Here is a 17,775-nt window from a genome sequence, read left to right as displayed (position 1 = left end):
TTCACGAAGCTCGCTGCATAAAGCTTTGGCGTTGAATTTTTGGTGAAAAGATTTTGCGAATTCTATTTTACGAAGCTCGCTGCATAAAGCTTTGGCATAGAAGTTTTGGTGAAAAGATTTTGCGAAGTCTATTTCACGAAGCTCGCTGCATAAAGCTTTGGCGTAGAAGTTTTGGTGAAAAGATTTTGCGAAGTCTATTTCACGAAGCTCGCTGCATAAAGCTTTGGCGTAGAATTTTCGGTGAAAAGACTGTGTGAAGTCTACTTCACGAAGCTCGCTGCATAAAGCTTTGGCGTTGAATTTTCGGTGAAAAGACTGTGTGAAGTTTACTTCACGAAGCTCGCTGCATAAAGCTTTGGCGTTGAATTTTCGGTGAAAAGACTGTGCGAATTCTATTTTACGAAGCTCGCTGCATAAAGCTTTGGCGTTGAATTTTCGGTGAAAAGACTTCGCGAAGACTTCGCGAAGACTTCGCGACGTCAACTTCCCGCACAATTAAGGACAGCCGTAAACTACTTCATGTGGAGAGTGTTTTTATATTTTAAATTTTTTTTTTAAACCTTTTTTATTGACTCACATGCGAAGCAAAAGTGAGTCTATGTACTCACCCGAGTCGTCCGTCCGTCCGGAAAACTTTAACGTTGGATATTTCTTGGACACTATTCAGTCTATCAGTACCAAATTTGGCAAGATGGTGTATGATGACAAGGCCCCAAAAAACATACATAGCATCTTGACCTTGCTTCAAGGTCAAGGTCGCAGGGGCCATAAATGTTGCCTAAAAAACAGCTATTTTTCCCATTTTCTCTGAAGTTTTTGAGATTCAATACCTCACCTATATATGATATATAGGGCAAAGTAAGCCCCATCTTTTGATACCAGTTTGGTTTACCTTGCTTCAAGGTCAAGGTCACAGGAGCTCTTCAAAGTTGGATTGTATACATATTTTGAAGTGACCTTGACCCTGAACTATGGAAGATAACTGTTTCAAACTTAAAAATTATGTGGGGCACATGTTATGCTTTCATCATGAGACACATTTGGTCACATATGATCAAGGTCAAGGTCACTTTGACCCTTATGAAATGTGACCAAAATAAGGTAGTGAACCACTAAAAGTGACCATATCTCATGGTAGAAAGAGCCAATAAGCACCATTGTACTTCCTATGTCTTGAATTAACAGCTTTGTGTTGCATGACCTTGGATGACCTTGACCTTGGGTCAAGGTCACATGTATTTTGGTAGGAAAAATGTGTAAAGCATGTGAGTCGTATGGGCTTTGCCCTTCTTGTTATTTTTTTACTGATTTAATTTGGCAGATTAACACAGGTGTCACTTACAAGATGAATCCAGCCAGAAATCCACACCCTTCGCCGAAAACCCGGCTGTTGAGGTTTGGTATGTGTCCAGGTGGAAGTGTGCTCTTATCCCGTGTAACAGCCTGAACAGAATTATAGTGGTGAACATGACCGCTTACAGGACTGTGAATGTTAGACTTCGGACCATTGGCGAAACTGTTGAGCAAATTTACCGAAGAAAGTAAATTCTAGAAACATCCCTGTAGATCTTTGAGATCGATCCAGGCTGCGTTGCGACGCACAATTAAACGTCGTAGAGAGGCATCGTGTACTGGTTATGGTAATGTCAATAAAGAACATTAAAGGTGGTCGTCTACATTTTTGCTTTTTACATTTATTAAATTTTTGACTAAATGTTTTAACAAAGAAGGAGAATCGAGACGAGGGTCGTGGTGTATGTGTGTGTGTGTCTGTCTGTCTGTCTGTCTGTCTGTGCGTGTGTGTGTGTAGAGCGATTCAGAGTAAACTACTTGACCGATCTTTATGAAATTTTACATGAGAGTTCCTGGGTATGATATCCCCAGACGTTTTTTTTCATTTTTTCGATAAATGTCGTTGATGACGTCATATCCGGCTTTTTGTAAAAGTTGAGGCGGCACTGTCACACCCTCAATTTTCAATCAAATTGATTGAAATTTTGGCCAAGCAATCTTCGACAAAGGCCGGACTTCGGTATTGCATTTCAGCATGGAGGCTAACAAATTAATTAATGACTTTGGTCATTAAAAATCTGAAAATTGTAATTAAATTTATTTTTATAATAAAACAATCTAAAATTACTTTTATTTTATTTTCCATCATGTTTTGATTCCAAAAACATATAAATATGTTATATTCGGATTAAAAACAAGCTCTGAAAATTAAAAATATAAAAATTATGATTAAAATTAAATTTCCGAAATCGTTTTAAAAACTATTTCATCTTATTTCTTGTCGGTTCCTGATTCCAAAAACATATAGATATGATATGTTTGGATTAAAAACACGCTCAGAAAGTTAAAACGAAGAGAGGTACAGTAAAGCGTGCTATGAAGCACAGCGCAACCGCTACCGCGCCAAACAGGCTCGTCACTTTCACTGCCTTTTGCACTAGCGGCGGACTACGTTCAGTTTCATTCTGTGAGTAGTAATTACGCCTTACGCGACTTGTTTACATTTAGTCAAGTTTTGACTAAATGTTTTAACATAGAGGGGGAATCGATACGAGGGTCGTGGTGTATGTGTATGTGTGTGTGTGTGTGTGTCTGTCTGTCTGTCTGTCTGTCTGTCTGTCTGTCTGTCTGTCTGTGCGTGTGTGTGCGATACTGGACCGATCTTTATGAAATTTAACATGAGAGTTTGAATTATATCCCCGGAAGTTTTTTTCTTTTTTTTCGATAAATGTCTTTCATGACGTCATATCCGGCTTTTTGTAAAAGTTGAGGCGGCACTGTCACACCCTCATTTTTCAATCAAATTGATTGAAATTTTCGCCAAGCAATCTTCGACGAAGGCCGGACTTCGGTATTGCATTTCAGCTTGGTGGCTTAAAAATTAATTAATGACTTTGGTCATTAAAAATCTGAAAATTGTAAAAACATAAATAAAATTTTAAAACGATCCAAATTTACGTTCATCTTATTCTTCATCATTTCCTGATTCCAAAAACATATAAATATGTTATATTTGGATTAAAAACAAGCTCTGAAAATTAAAAATATAAAAATTATTATCAAAATTAAATTTTCGAAATCAATTTAAAAACACTTTCATCTTATTCCTGATTCCATTAAAACGAAGAGAGGTACAGAAAAGCGTGCTATCCTTCTCAGCGCAACTACTACCCCGCTCTTCTTGTCAATTTCACTGCCTTTGCCACGCGCGGTGGACTGACGATGCTACGAGTATACGGTCTTGCTGAAAAATTGCAGTGCGTTCAGTTTCATTCTGTGAGTTCGACAGCTTGACTAAATGTTGTATTTTCACCTTACGCGACTTGTTTCAATAATCTTATGGTTAGATTTCGCTAAAAAGTTATGTCAGATGATGAATGAACCATGGGGAAAAAAATTATAGAAAAAAAATATATGTAAAAAAAGATGTTATTTTTGGGTAGCGCGACTCACGCTTCCAATATTTTGTTTTCTGTTTGCTGAGAACATGTGCTTTGCTTAAAAATACTGACCAATCAAATTCATGTCACTTTCCTTAGAGCCACGCCCAAACGGCAAGTGCAGCAACAGTTTGACACTGGAGCGCTGTCCACGCTTTTTTTTAAACGCACGAAATGCACGGGATTTTAGAGAAGTTTTACGCTTGGCATTTTCCAAATAAGGATATCCTACTATGAGTACTACGCTGGAATACTACAATGAATTTTCAAAAGGCTACACTGGCTTCGTCTTTCCTGATCGAAAGCGGGTGTATTGTTGATATTTGTAGATAATAGACTCTGCATTTTAATGGTCAAATGGCGATTTCGGTAGAAACATGTAGACAAGGACCTTTGAAGGCACACTCCTTCTCGTGAAAACAGTTCGGCTAATCCAATTTCATATCTGGACAGTCTTTTACATGGGGTGAAAACATCCCTCCACTTGGTCACATACAAAAAATTAAAAAAAGAACAATCTGGGTGCTCTCTGTTCTTAGCATATCATCACACACATGTCCCTAATAGGAAATCTTCCTGTGAGGCCGTCTTTCACGATGGCCATTCACGACAAAAAGATGAAAGCAAGCTGTAGGAAGATAGACTTCTGTGGCGGGGAATGCTTCTTTGAAGTACACGGCAGAAACGGGTGGGGTGGAAGGTGTGCGTGTGATTGTGTGTGTGTGTGTGTGTGTGTGCGTATGCGTGCGTGGGTGTGTGTGCGTCTGATTATAAGCGGTTCTGCGATGCTGACCGTGTTTTATTAATGGCCAAGAAATGTGGTGTTACGAATGTATGTTGTCAGAATAATACGGATCTTTGTATTTTCCGGCCCGCCGATCTAATTATTTTCGTATTTTTTAAAAATATATTTACTTTTTTTTAATGATCAAGGCTGGATGCACTTTGTTTTTTGCAGTCAGTCTCGGCAGTTATAATTACATCGGGTTCCGTTCTGAGTCTCTATCTCTCTTCTGACTCTGTTTCTATCTCTCTTCTGACTCTGTTTCTGTCTGTCTGTCTGTCTGTCTGTCTCTCTCTCTCTCTCTCTCTCTCTCTCTCTCTCTCTCTCTCTCTCTCTCTCTCTCTCTCTCTCTCTCTCTTTCCTGTTTGCACCCCCCATTGATTGTAACATGGAGAAGGAAGAAATGTGAAAGCGGCCACCAATTAGGCTCGCTGGCTTTGTGATGAGTAAAGGAGCTGAAGGTTATTTGTGCAGATGTGTGTGTGTGGGCGTGCGAGTACTGTGTCTGCAGGGTGTTTTGCTGGATTTGTCCATGTCTCTGGCTGTCTCCTAGCAAGAGGCAGCGTGTACCATCTCTGTGTTTTCTCTGTGTTTTCACCGCTACCTCTCTCTCTCTCTCTCTCTCTCTCTCTCTCTCTCTCTCTCTCTCTCTCTCTCTCTCTCTCTCTCTCTCTCCCTCTCCCCCCCCCTTACCTTACCTTACCTTACCTTAGTAACATGTCACGGTTTGTCTGTGTGTGCAGATCACAACATACCTGGGGAAGCGGGATTTCGTGGACCACCTGACACACATAGACCCTGTTGGTGAGTACCTCTTGTCTGTCCATAGCGGCATCGTAATCAAGCATTTTTAATCATCTTGATAGTCACCTGCATTGACCCCACAACATTTGAATTCCATCATCATCATCATCATCTTCTTTATCATCATGATCAGTCCCCTGACTGTGACAGTCGTCGGGGGGGGGGGGGGGGGGGGGGGGGGGGGGGGGTTGACCTGAGGGCTGAGGAGGCAGAGAAACTTCTCCAGGCTGTCCTGTTGGGTGCTGTCGACAGGAGGTCAAGGAAGCTCATCTTCGTCCATTCTTTCGCGTTGTCGGACCAGCTCTGCCGTTGAATTTCAACATCATTTAAATGTCTACATCATTTGCATTTCAACATAATTTGAATTTCATTGTTGCCTACAGGTGTTATTAAATGCACTCTCTTTCACGTCTAAACAGGTCGGCTAAGCTTCTCAGATATATCCAGGCTTTGCTATATGGGATAGGAACATCTCTCCACTTGGTCTCATACGAGAAATCAACACCATGGCTGCTTGCTGTGATGGGTAGTTTTCTTGTGATGAATTAATTTCCGTAAAGGCCACCATTGGCTTTTTAAGAAATGTATTCATTAAAAAAAAAACTGACTGTGCACAGAGAACATCCAGGCTGTCAGTTTGTGGCATGTGACCAAAGGGGAGGGGTGGTCTTATTCCATGTAAAAGCCTGGATAGATCAGAGATGTAAAGCCGAATTGTTTTCATGAGAAGGAGTGTGCCTGTAGGAACGCCTGTAGGAACGCCTGTAGGAACGCCTGTAGGCAAAACGGAAGCTCAAAATAATGTTAATGTCGCATATGAGTGGGTCGAACAGGCTTTCCAGTCGACCGCATGAATTGTGTGCTTTTAGCCATGACAATTTGATTATTCTGGCAGTTTTGAAGCCCAGAACTATTGTGCAATCGGAGAAACGTCATATTTGACAACGTGACATGCAAATCTGCTTACCGACGAGGGATGACGTCACAGCCTTTTTTTGGTCTGTTGAAAGGGTTGCGCAGACGTGACCTAGATGGGGGTAATTAAATGATAAAGACTTTTACATAAAATGATTTTTATTGACACGCGATCGAGTATTATTCCTGCTTGAATTAAAAGCAGTATTAGACTTGTTTCAATGGTCCACGCACAAAGTATTGACTTAGTAAAGACTGAGTTCAAACTGGAAGGGGGGGGGGGGGGGAGGGGGTACGGAAGTGTGTGTCTGGGGTTGGGGGAGGGGGAGGGGGTCCCATAGGCATTATCCGATCAATGTGCCCTTATGTAAACGAATTGAATGTTGTTGTCAGCATTATGATACGATACTCACGTATTCTGGTGAATACCCGAGCGAGAAACGCTAGCAGGAGAAAAGTATATTTGTCGAGCAATTTAGTGTCTGACGCTTCATTACCCGAGCCTGCAATTACAGATTTGCACTCGATACTGCGTCAGATATCGGGTGCATTTACAGGATGATGACGGCGGATGTGAATTGGCGCGAAAGTAAATGCCAAAGAGCCTTGGTACTGACTGCGCAAGAACTTACACACACGCGCGCGCATGCACTCACGCACGTAGGCACGCACTATGATGATGATAAATCATGCTCTCTGTCTCTGTCTGTCTGTCTGTCTCTCGCTCTCTCTCTCTCTGGTTTTTACATTTAATCAAGTTTTGACTAAATGTTTTAACATCTAGGGGGAATCGAGACGAGGGTCGTGGTGTATGTGCGTGTGTGTGTGTGTGTGTGTGTGTGTAGAGCGATTCAGACTAAACTACTGGGCCGATCTTTATGAAATTTGACATGAGAGTTCCTGGGTATGATATCCTCAGACGTTTTTTTCATTTTTTTGATAAATGTCTTTGATGACGTCATATCCGGCTTTTCGTGAAAGTTGAGGCGGCACTGTCACGCCCTCATTTTTCAACCAAATTGGTTGAAATTTTGGTCAAGTAATCTTCGACAAAGCCCGGACTTCGGTATTGCATTTCAGCTTGGTGGCTTAAAAATTAATTAATGACTTTGGTCATTAAAAATCTGAAAATTGTAAAAAAAATATTTTTTTTATAAAACGATCCAAATTTACGTTCATCTTATTCTCCATCATTTGCTGATTCCAAAAACATATAAATATGTTATATTTGGATTAACAACAAGCTCTGAAAATTAAATATATAAAAATTATTATCAAATTGTTTTTCGAAATCAATTTAAAAACACTTTCATCTTATTCCTTGTTGGTTCCTGATTCCAAAAACATATAGATATGATATGTTTGGATTAAAAACACGCTCAGAAAGTTAAAACGAAGAGAGCTACAGAAAAGCGTGCTATCCTTCTCAGCGCAACGAATACCCCGCTCTTCTTGTCAATTCCACTGGCACTGCCTTTGCCACGGGCGGTGGAGTGACGATGCTACGAGTATACGGTCTTGCTGCGTTGCGTTGCGTTCAGTTTCATTCTGTGAGTTCGACAGCTACTTGACTAAATGTTGTATTTTCGCCTTACGCGACTTGTTTTCTCTCTCTCACTCTCTCTCACTCTCTCTCTCACTCTCTCTCTCTCTCTCTCTCTCTCTCTCTCTCTCTCTCTCTCTCTCTCTCTCTCTCTCTCTCTCTTTCTAGTAGAGAAACTGGTATACTTTTGTACATAAGTGAATCAATTAGTTATACACGAATAATACACCTTGAGAACTTTGTGGAATCTGTGTGGATTGAAGTTAAGTTGAGAGGAGCACCTCCACTCCTCATAGGATTTTGTTATAGAAATCCCGCATAGCGAGCAAACTGGTCAGATAACTTTACACAGATGTTAGATGCAGTTCTGCTCGAGTCAAAGGAAACAATTCTGTTGGGAGACTTTAATGTTAATTTGCTTAAACAAAACAAGCAGTGGGTTGATATGATTAACCTCTATAATCTCAGTGAAACAAATAGTCAACACTCCCACTAGAGTCAGTACTCTGATAGATCATATCATAGGCTATGTTACTGATCACCATAATATTGTCGAATGTCGTGTTCCAGCCAATGGTTGCAGCGATCATTTTCCTATCTGTTTAACATGGTCAAGAAAGGGTGTCCAAATCCCTAAAGTTGGTCACAAGACAATAAAATACCGCTCTTTTTCTCAATTTAACGAAGACACCTTTCTACATATGAACTTTGGAATTCCCCACTATCTGATACTTACAATTTCACGGATCCGGACGAAGCCCCAACACATTGGCTTAGTGCCTTCAATGACATATATACGATAAACATGCTCCATGGAGAATAAAGAGAGTTAGGCACATTGTAAAACCTAAATGGTTTGATAATGATTTACAACATGCCATTGACCATCGCGATTTTTTAAAGTCGGTTGGCAAGGAAGAGGAATACAGAGAACAGAGAAATAAGGTAAATTCACTTAAACGAACAAAAAAGATAAAATATTTTCGTGACCTAGCATCAAGTTCAAAGCAAAACTCAAAGAATATATGGAAGGCAATAAATGAACTTACGAATAAAAAGGCTGCCAGTCATCCGAGTTGTATCAAGGACATATCTCCCGATGATTTAAACACACATTTTTCCAAAATAGCTGAAAATGTGATTAAAAATGATAAGTCCAAATTAAATGATTTGAAAGTTTTAGAAGAATTTTGCAAATCAAAACAAATTTCATGTCAAGCAAAAATTTCCCTTCTTACAGTACCTGAAGTTTTTCACGCACTTACACACCTCAAGCAAACAGGCACCCGGGGGCTCGATGGGCTTGATGGTAGGATTCTTAAATTGTCAGCCCCCGTAATTTCTGAAACACTTACCTACATTTACAATCTCTGTTTAGACAAAAAATATTTTCCAGTCGCCCTGAAACAGGCTAAAGTCATTCCTCTGTTTAAATCAGGTGACAAAAGAGACCCCTCAAATTATAGGCCAATTTCCATTTTGTCTGTGTTATCAAAACCACTGGAAAAGCATATCAACAAACACATCCTAACACATTTCAACCAAAACAACTTATTCCATCCTAAACAATCAGGATTTAGAGCTAAGCATTCCTGCCACACTGCCTTAATCTCTCTTGTTGATCAGTGGTTGGACAAAATAAACGATAATGAATTCTGTGGTGCCATTTTCGTAGACTTTGCAAAAGCCTTTGACGTAATTGATCACACATTATTGCTTAGAAAATTCGGTTTGTATGGCGTCGGATATGATACTATCAATCTTGTTAGTTCATTCCTCTCTGACAGACAACAGACAGTTCTTACAAACACTAGAGCATCGAGCATGCAAGCTGTAGATTACGGTGTACCACAAGGATCGGTATTAGGACCTCTGCTCTTCTCAATATATGTTAATGACCTCCCCCTTTATATTCAACATTTATGTGAACTTTTTGCAGATGATACCACAATTCACTCCAGTAACAAAAATTTAACTCGCTTATCAGAATCCCTCCAAGGAAGTCTAAACCAGCTGACAGAATGGACTGACCTAAATCACATGTCTCTTAACCCAAAGAAAACCAAATATATGATAATTACAACTAGACAAAAACGACAGAATTTTACCTCAACTGGTCCCGATTTAATGATTGACGGCAATATAGTGGAAAAAGTCGACCATCACAAAGTTCTAGGTGTCCACATCGATAACAACCTGTCTTGGTCAACTCACATTGAACAACTTAGTAAATTAGTGTCAAAGAAAGTGTACCTCTTATCTAGAATTAAACACTTCCTTAATTGTCAAGCCAGGAAGTTATTTTTCACTGCTCATATTCAGTCTCTTATTGATTACGCATCCACTCTATGGGACTCTGCAAGTGATAATTCCCTAAAGCTACTCAGCAGATTACACAAAAGAGCGCTAAAAGTAGTATTACTCAAACAGACTACTCTCACCGACTCAGACTACATCAACATAGGGGTCCTACCTCTAAAGTCAAGAATGAATTACAACAAAGGAATAATGATGCATAAAATTATGACAGAAAATGCACCCGAAACCATTTGTTCAAAGTTCTCTTTGAAGAATTCGCACCACTTTATAAAACTAAACACTCCTCTTCCTAGGATAGACCTATTTAAATCAAGTCTTGTTTATTCAGGAAGCAGCCTCTGGAACGCTCTTCCGGACGCCCTGCGGCAATCCACCAACACGGATTCTTTTAGAACCAAATATTCTTTCCATTTAATGAACTCTATGAACAAATAAACTTGATTGGTATGTTTTCTTTGTATACAGTTGTTCATTATTGGGAATTATGGTTTATTGTGACAAAATCACGAAGATTTGGCTCTGTAATACATTGTTTTGCTGAGCTAATGTATTGTTGGGTTACTTTCCGTTTATCTTCATTGCTTTACGCCCAATTTTGAACACAACCTTATGATCTACAATGCTTCTACATAATGCGCTTCATGTACATAAACTTATATGTTCTACCATTAATGTTTTTATGTAACTTTTTTTTTTTCTTTTTTCTCCCTAGTCATAGTTATAGTAAAATAGCTTAGTCCCTCTTTAGGGCGAGGGCCAGATGCAAAAAAGCATATCTATGCTTATTCTTGTCACCCTCGAAAAATAAAGATTTGTCATTGTCATTGTCATTGTCTCTCTCTCTCTCTCTCTCTCTCTCTCTCTCTCTCTCTCTCTCTCTCTCTCTCTCTCTCTCTCTCTCATGTTCTACTGCGCTCTCGCTTTTGACAGACACATGTCTGTCAGCCATAAATTCCTCCCAGCTCTCTGGGGTCGTATACTTAGATTTTTCTAAGGCCTTTGACCTCGTTGATCATAAAATTCTCCTCAACAAATTATCACTATATCTCAATGGATCTGACTCTCTGTCTTTCTTTCAGTCTTTCCTTGAAAACCGATCGCAACAAGTCTATGTACATGGTGCGTACTCAAGAGAGGAGTCCGTGTTATATGGAGTACCCCAGGGCTCTGTCTTAGGTCCTATTCTTTTCTGTATTTACGTTAATGACCTTCCACTTCACTTCTCTGACAACTCAGTAGAATGCCACATGCTCGCTGATGACACAACACTACGGACACAAAATAGACGTCTTGAAAATATTCAACAATCTCTTCAGCACACCCTTAGAGACATCTCACAATGGTGCTCTGAAAACAACATGGTCCTAAACCCTCTGAAATCTAAATCAATGGTAATTACAACGCGCCAGAAGCATCAGTTGTCCCCCCTCTCACTAGATCTCACCATCAACGGAAACTCAATAGAAAAGGTTAGCGAACACAAACTGCTAGGCGTGATTATCGATGATAAGCTTAGGTGGCATTCCCACATTGAACATCTGTGTAAACGCGTTTCAAGAAATTTATTCCTACTTTCAAAACTTCAGTCAGTCATAACTTTAGACGCCCGAAAAATGTTCTACAACGCCCACATCAAACCTCACATTGATTATGCCTCTGTCATCTGGGATGGCTGTAGTGATGCATTATTCAAAACTATAAATTCTCGTCATCGTAGGTCAGCTAAACTCATTCTGCCTGACCCATCACTAACTACTGACGCAAAACTGACAGCCCTCAATATACCTCAACTTAAACAACAGCTTTTATTTAATAAATCAGTTTTCATGCACAAGATCCTACATGACCAAGCACCCGAATATCTAACTCACTTGTTTCAATCAACACCTTCTCGGTATTCCACTTTCAAGCATAATCTGGCCTGCCCGAAGCCACGCATTGACATATTTAAAACTAGTCTTTCATACTCGGGAGCTTATGTCTGGAACTCCCTACCTACATGCTTAAAATCGACCAGTAACCTTAAAACATTCAAAACACATCTGCAAAAATACATTCAAACATCACTTTAATGTAATGTGCCTGGTTGCTCAAACGTATGTGTGCCTTTTATCCTTCTGAAAATGTGCATGTATGTGTCTTGCGTCAACTTGGTGTGATAAGAATACATTCTCGTGTATTACTCCTTCTAGTATCTAAGATAGTATTACTGCATTCTATATTGGCATGGTGATTCCTTCATAATCTAAGATGGTATATATTAGGTCATGAACGGTTTTTATTTTTATTTTTATTTTTATTTTTTTTATTTATTTATTTTTTTTTTTTTTTTTTAAACTTTGCTACCTGATCCTTTATTTGGTTAGTGTGTCGTGTTATGTTGGCTTGCCTTATAAGTTAGTTGATCTTCTGTGTGTGTGCGTGTGCGTGTGCGTGTATATATATGTGTGTGTGTGTGTTCTGATAATGTATGGTTGTATATCTGTATATCACATGTCGATAAAAAATGATCTTATTCTTATATTACTATTATTGCGTGTGTCTGCGTTTCATCATAAAAAGTTTGTTCCTATGTATTCCCATTTCGATTATAACCATTTTGCTTAGATCAGGACTAGCTGTAAGAAAGGTCCTACGGACCTAATGCTATCTTTCCTGTAATAAAGTTCAATGTTTCAATGTTTCAATGTTTCAATGTTTCTCTCTCTCTCTCTCTCTCTCTCTCTCTCTCTCTCTCTCTCTCTCTCTCTCTCGTTCTCTCTCTTTCTCTCTCTCTCTCCGCCCCACCCTCCTCCGCTCTCTCTCTCTCTCTCTCTCTCTCTCTCTCTCTTTCTCTCTCTCTCTCCGCCCCACCCTCCTCCGCTCTCTCTCTCTCTCTCTCTCTCTCTCTCTCTCTCTCCATCCCGCGCTCTTTCTCGCTTTCTCTTTCTCTCTCTCTCTCTCTCTCTCTCTCTCTCTCTCTCTCTCTCTCTCTCTCTCTCTCTCTCTCTCTCTCTCTCTCGCTCGCGCGCGCGCTCTTGCTACCCCACCCTCCTCCACTCTCTCCCTGTGATGATGGAAATGACAAAGTGAAAGGCCCGGAGTCACAACCGGAAAGGGACGAAATCGTGACCTGCAGCTACCACAGTTTGTGGCATTTACCTCCCTTCGCCCCATTCTCCACATCACGTCATACTGACCACACCCCTCGTTTTGAACTTCAAGTCGATGTGAGACCCCCGACTGTGGAGTAGAACGGTACTACATAGGACCTTGTAGACGCCCAGAATCTTGTCAAATGCATCCCCCATCCCCTTACCCCGCCCCCACCCCCTCGTTACACCCCCCCCCACCTCCTGCCACTTTTGGTCAACAACTGTGCAACTGTATAGTACCTAAACACCTATCGCGCACGCGCCTACACACACACACACACACACACACACAATTGCATGCACACGCACATCGCCCATCTACACACACGCACACTCACAAACACACACGCACACACACATCGCCCAACTACACACACGCAAACACACATCGCTGGATCGTTGAGAGGCGTTGAGAATGCAACACGGATCGGGTGAATGACCATAACGGATTCTCATTTCTGACTCAGCGACTCCAAGTAAGTGCTGACATCAGTTCGACATAACAGACCTGTACTCGTTTCCAGCAGTGGATGAAGAATACTCCTGTCTAACAGCCACAATGTGACGCACTAGCCTGTAAGAATATGATAGATTTCTCTGCAGTCCTCATTATTGGAGTTATACTTTTGGCTCAGTTTTCATGGATCGGGTCGTAACTCGATCGTGGCCAGCAGCAGTGAAGGTTGCCTCCCTTGACGACAGCCATGGAAGCAGACGACACTCAGAACTGTAAACGCTAACATCCAGTGAGGAGGGGACAGGGAAGGGGGAAAATGGAAAGAGAATGGAGAGGGGGGGGGGGGAGGGTGGTGAGATAGGATAGAAGGACCGTGGGGATGTGCGTGGAGGTGTTCATCACGTTTTCATTCAGTATGTAACAAGATCAGAGGATTTCCGTCTGTGGCTGGCGGCGTCGCCTGGCATCCACTCCTTCCATCACGAATGACATTTTGTGCTTTATGACTTTATGAGCCTGTTGTCTGCATGGCTTGCTCGGTCGCTCTTTGCTGTTACCGTCCTTACGTTCGTCTGTTTGTCTGCGTGTGTGCCTCAGTGTCTGCTTGCCCTTGGGTGTGGCATATATTTCCCGTATTAATCCTCTTCCCCCCCCCCCCCCTTCCCTCTTAGTGAGGTTGTGTGCCTGTATTCTTTTCACCGTTGGCTTTTGCAGCATTTATCTTTTGTCTTTCTGTTTCAGCAGTTGTCTTTTTCTCTCTCGCTGTGTCAGCATTTTTTTTATCACATCAGTTTGGCTGCTTGCTATTTGTACGTCTCTGTTAATTTATGTCCATCGAACGGGCACAGAAATCTTCTGTCTGAATGCATACGTCCTTCTTTTTTTGCTAGCATCTTTCCTGTATGTATGTCTGAGTGTTTTCCGTCTGCTTGTCCGTCTGTCTGTCTGCCAACTAGTACTGTATTACGTACTGCTTTAGGTTCAGCATTGCCTTGCGTACTTTCCATGTAACTGGTGTCCGCTGTTCTCTTTAGGCAGTACATCAGTAACCGTCTTGCAGGAAGTGACGTTGACACAGCTCTTCTCCAGTTCATTAATGGGAAGTTTGGAACCCTCCTTTTCAGACCCCCTAATGTTAGACTTCCCCCTTTTAAGACCTTGCTTTTTCAAATTTACTGTTCATACCATCTGTAAATTTACCCCCATTTCTCAGATTTACTGTTCATAACATCTGTAAATTTACCCCCATTTCTCAGATTTACTGTTCATAACATCAATAAATTTACCCCCATTTCTCAGATTTACTGTTCATAACATCTGTAAATTTACCCCCATTTCTCAGATTTACTGTTCATACCATCTGTAAATTTACCCCCATTTCTCAGATTTACTGTTCATACCATATGTAAATTTACCCCCATTTCTCAGATTTACTGTTCATACCATCTGTAAATTTACCCCCATTTCTCAGATTTACTGTTCATAACATAATGTAAATTTACACCTATTTCTCAGATTTACTGTTCATACCATCTGTAAATTTACCCCCATTTCTCAGATTTACTGTTCATACCATTTGTAAATTTACCCCCATTTCTCAGATTTATTGTTCATAACATATGTAAATTTACCCCCATTCCTGAGATTTTCTGTTCATACCATCTGTAAATTTACCCCCATTTCTCAGATTTACTGTTCATACCATATGTAAATTTACCCCCATTTCTCAGATTTACTGTTCATAACATCTGTAAATTTACCCCCATTTCTCAGATTTACTGTTCATACCATCTGTAAATTTACCCCCATTTCTCAGATGTACTGTTCATGACATAATTTACCCCCATTTCTCAGATTTACTGTTCATACCATCTGTAAATTTACCCCCATTTCTCAGATTTACTGTTCATACCATCTGTAAATTTACCCCCATTTCTCAAATTTACTGTTCATACCATCTGTAAATTTACCCCCATTTCTCAGCTTTACTGTTCATAACATCTGTAAATTTACCCCCATTTCTCAGATTTACTGTTCATAACATCTGTAAATTTACCCCCTTTTCTCAGATTTACTGTTCATAACATCTGTAAATTTACCCCCATTTCTCAGATTTACTGTTCATAACATCTGTAAATTTACCCCCATTTCTCAGATTTTAACAGGTCTTAAAAGGGGGGTTCCACTGTTTCTGCATGTCTGTGCTTTCCCCTCAAGCCACAGTCATGCTAGCATGTGAGACTGCCCTCCACTTGTCTAACAACCCCCACCCCCTCCCTTTTAATCCCTCTCTACCTTCCCTCTCCACCGGAAAGAAAGTCCAAACTTTGTCTTGACACAGTTTTTGTTGTTGGGTTTTTTGTTTTTTGTGTGTGTTTTTTTTGCAAATAAAATCCCATCGGTAATGGCTATCCAACTTCGTGTTTTTGTTTTTGTTTTTTTCACTTTAATTTGTTTTCTGTTTATATTAATTTTGTTTTGTGCTGTTGGGAAGTTTTCCGCCAATGTCTGTGTGTGTGTGTGTGTGTGTGTGTGTGTGTGTGTGTGTGTGTGTGTGTGTGTGTGTGTGTGTGTGTGTGTGTGTGTGTGTGTCTGTGTCTGTGTGTGTGTGTGTGTGTTATTCGATCTGCCTGCCTTCACCCCCGATTTGTTTCTGGGGAGGAGAGACAGATTTGAACAAGGTCATTATAGCTTCCTTGTATGTTGGTATATATTGCATTGATGCATACACTCTAACAAACACATACACAGACATACACTCACAAACACACAGACGCATGCATTAAACACAGACATAGACTCTAACAAACACATACACAGACATACACTCACAAACACACAGACGCATGCATTAAACACAGACATACACTCTAACAAACACATACACAGACATACACTCACAAACACACAAACGCATGCATTAAACACAGACATACACTCACACAAACGCACAGACGCATGCATTAACACGCAGAGGAGGGAAGGAGAGAGGAAGAACTCACATTTGAGAGATGTATTACCAGAAGATGGGTTGTGGGTATAGTCCACACAGAGAGATAAAGGGGGGAGGAGGGAGGGGAGAAAGAGTGAGCGGGGGAGTGAGAAAGAGAGGGGGAGGGAAGGCTAGGTGAAGGGGGTAGAAATTAAAGAAGGGGAGGGAGAAGAAACGGGGGGGGGGGGGGGGGGGGGGTAGAGAGGGCTCGATAGGCTATTCGATAGGCTATTCGGGACGAGAGAGAGAGAGGTGGTGTGGGTGGAGAGAGAGAGAGGAGAGAGAGAGAGAGAGAGAGAGAAAGAGATGAAATATATGCCAGGGGTCACCAAAACTGGACAGCTGTTGGACAAGCATTACGGTGCTGGACAAAGGTGCTGGACAAAAAAACTGATAAACTGATAACAGACACCGACCTTTTTCTCTTTGTATTTCTGTTGAAGGTGTGACTCTTAAATCAAACACGAATGGCTTCTTTCATAGAGAAAGGGAAGGGGGGAAAAAGCCATCAGATGAAATATGAGGTCAGCCTAACTAAGGAGAGAGATGGTGCTGATAATTTGATATTCAACATTGATCGAAAACGTTGGTGTGCCTTGTTCAATATCTCTTCTACTCTCCTTCTGTCTGCCTTGTTCAATATCTCTTCTACTCTCCTTCTGTCTGCATGTTCTTCCCCCTCTCCTTTTTCTTTTGCATTTTTTTCTTCTTTTTTCTCCTACTTTTTTGCACACCCCTTTGGTTGTGTATTGAGCTGTGACGAAGCCTGTGGACATTAAATTATTTCCAGAAATCATGCATACTGAACACATCATTTGTAATAATTTACTGGATTTTGAATTCTTTGTCATCTGTCGTTCTTCTCATATTTCACTGACAGCATAATACGTCATGACATTTCACATACAAACTTTTGAGCCTATAACGTTCTATCTTTTTTTGGTTCTTTTGCGTTCCTGAGGTTTTTGCTCTTAGTCTGTCATGTGGGTAGCGTGAAGCCGTCTTAGTGTGTGCTAACTATATCTGCGTGTTTCCAAGTCCATAGACTATTGCTAGACATTTGGGATCTCTAAACGTGTGCATGTGTTTGCACACAAGGGTGGTGCGATACTTTCTGATCAGAGCCTGGTCTGTACATTGACTATGGGAAATACAAGTACAGAAAAATCGCTGCCCTAGCTTGGTTTGAACTCACACCAATATGGTTACAAACTCAGGTTACAAAGCCAGCCAACTACCCATTTAGCTTTACCCTTTCTTTGCCTGTAGGACGTCAGCTGGCGTTCTAGGTAACTTGCTAAAACAAGCACTAAGTAATTACTACCATTCAATAAACAGTGACAGAAGAAGAAGAAAAACAACAAACAAACAATGT

Source organism: Littorina saxatilis, linkage group LG13, assembly GCF_037325665.1.
Source record: "Littorina saxatilis isolate snail1 linkage group LG13, US_GU_Lsax_2.0, whole genome shotgun sequence".
Lineage (NCBI taxonomy): Eukaryota > Metazoa > Mollusca > Gastropoda > Littorinimorpha > Littorinidae > Littorina > Littorina saxatilis.
This window is presented reverse-complemented; position numbering follows the sequence as displayed.